General features: G+C 37.4%; 1 non-coding gene across 1 annotated transcript; it reads right to left on the bottom strand.

Annotated features, from left to right (window-relative positions):
- Positions 1–1,062: 1,062 nt before the first annotated feature.
- On the bottom strand, positions 1,063–1,169 carry LOC128281441 (small nucleolar RNA R71). Its single transcript, XR_008271655.1, has one exon. It is a non-coding gene; the product is annotated as a small nucleolar RNA R71 (small nucleolar RNA).
- Positions 1,170–2,524: the final 1,355 nt, after the last annotated feature.

Here is a 2,524-nt window from a genome sequence, read left to right as displayed (position 1 = left end):
AATTATTGTTTTGATATTCCAGGAGATTGATTCAAGTTAAGCTCTTATTCAGAGGAGGAATAGACCCTGTCTAAGAGTAAATTTGTCATAATTAAGCGGAGTTGGTTGCGCACCTACAAATAGGGTGACAAGATTTTTCTGGATTAGGGTGAAACCTAATAAGGGGATCCATAAATCGAGTTAATGCAACCCTTAGGCGTTAATTAGAAAGAGATTTCAATTATTCAAACTAGGGTTAGATGTTGTTAGTCACGAAAAAGATAATAATATAACTTAGGGATCTCTACAGAACAAGTTGAATGAATAAATCGTCCGATTCAGAGTCAAATAACAAGTGAAGTCTAGGTGGATTTTTTCCCTTAGGTATTGGCTTAATCGATCGAGTTTTCCAAAAAGTATTTTCCCCAAATTTCTTTTCTGTGATTTCTTAGTTTAATTAATTAGTTAGATAAACAAAACCCTTTTATTTTTTAGGCTAGATAATAAAAAGAAAGTTGATACTAATACTTTTAGTTCCTTTGGGTTCGATAATCCGGTCTTGCTAAAGCTATACTACTGTTCGATAGGTACACTTGCCTTCATCGTGATAATAGTTAGTTTCAAGAACAATTCATTATAAATATTTAAAACCTATCACAAATATCACGTATCAGCTCCCTTAAAGCCGAATTAGTGTTCACAAACGGCACTAGCTTTTCCCCCTCATTCCAAATCCCTTGATTTTCTCCATAATCTCCTCCTAAAACTCCTTCTTTATCTCTTCCATGATTTTTTCAGTTTGAACTGAAACCTAACACAATTTGAATGGTACAGCAATTTGTTCAGTTTGATGGTTTGCAGAACGAAGATCCCAACGCTCACTTGGCAAACTTTTCAGAACTATGCGATACATTTAAAATTAATGGTGTTTTTTATGACACCATTCGCCTTTGATTATTCCCTTTTTCTTTGAGAAACAAAGCTAAACAGTGGTTGAATTCGTTACCACGGGGGTCAATCACTGCTTGGGAATAAATGACTGAAAAGTTTTTGCTAAAATATTTTCTGCCGGCTAAAATGGCTAAATTACGTAATGATATCTCTTCTTTTGTGTAGATGGATTTAGAAACACTCTACGATGCATGGGAGAGATATAAGGACCTTTTGTGAAGATGCCCTCACTAAGGGTTACCACTCTGGCTGCAAGTTCAAACTTTTCATAATGGTCTGAATCCTTCAACTCGACAAATGGTTGACGCAGCTACTGGTGGAACCATCAATAATAAAACACCTGAAGATGCCTATGAATTTATAGAGGAGATGTCACTGAATAACTATCAGTGGCAAGTCATGAGGACGAAGCCAACGAAAATAGGTAGTGTTTATAACGTCGATTCCGTCACCATACTCTCTAATCAGGTAGAACTCTTGAATAAGAAAATTGATAGTTTTCTTAGTTCTTTACAGGTTCACCCAGTAATGCAGTGCGAAGCAAATGGAGGTGGATCGATCAATTCAGAATACCCACCTTATGGCCACAACATGGAGAATGAGCAGTTAAATTACATGGGTAATAATCCTCAATCTCAAAACAATCCTTATAGCAATACTTACAATGCAGGTTGGAGGAATCACCCAAAATTTTCATGGGGAGGGCAAGGAAATCAAAAACCACCACCCCCTCCAGGCTTTCAGCAACCACCATACCAGCAGGAGAAAAAGCCGAACCTTGAGGAAATGCTAACCAAATTCATCTCGGTGTCAAAGACTCATTTTTAGAATACTGAGACAGCACTTAAAAATCAACAAGCATCAATCCAAGGGCTCGAAACTCAGATTGGACATCTTGCCAAGTTATTTCCAAACAACCACAAGGTAGCTTGCCAAGCAACACTGAATCTAACCCAAGGGAGCAACTCAACGCAATTGCCATTCAAGATGAAGAAGGGTTAGTGGCAAAACCAGGGCCAGAACTGGTGGTAAGCGAAGGTAAGAATAAGGTAGGCCAAAGCGAACAAAATGCAGTAAGTGCAGAATATAAACCTCGTGTGCCATACCCCAATGAGACAAGGAAAGACCACTCAGACGAACAATTTGGTAAATTCCTTAAACTTTTAAAGAAACTACATATTAACCTACCGTTTATTGAAGCACTTTCGCAGATGTCGAACGCAGTCAAATTTTTATAGGAGCTTCTAGCAAATAAATGAAAGTTAGATGAAAGGTCGCATGTGGAGCTGAACGCGGTTTGCTCAGCCATTCTTCAGAATAAGCTACCTAACAAACTAAAAGATCCAGGGAGTTTTACAATTCCTTGTTTAATTGTTAGTTTAGATGTTAATAATGTGTTGGTTGATCTAAGGGCTAGTATCAATGTTATGCCTTATAAATTGTTTAAGCAACTAGGTCTAGGGAAACCCAAACAAACTAGGATGAGCATTCAATTAGCAGATAAACCGTTAGATTTCCTAGGGGTATCATTGGAGACGTACTCGTTAAAATTGACAAATTTATATTCCCAGTTGATTTTGTTGTGTTAGACATA

Source organism: Gossypium arboreum, chromosome 1 (genome assembly GCF_025698485.1).
Source record: "Gossypium arboreum isolate Shixiya-1 chromosome 1, ASM2569848v2, whole genome shotgun sequence".
Classification (NCBI taxonomy): domain Eukaryota; kingdom Viridiplantae; phylum Streptophyta; class Magnoliopsida; order Malvales; family Malvaceae; genus Gossypium; species Gossypium arboreum.
Note: the sequence above shows the minus strand (reverse complement) of the source record. Positions and strands in the feature narration are given on the sequence as shown.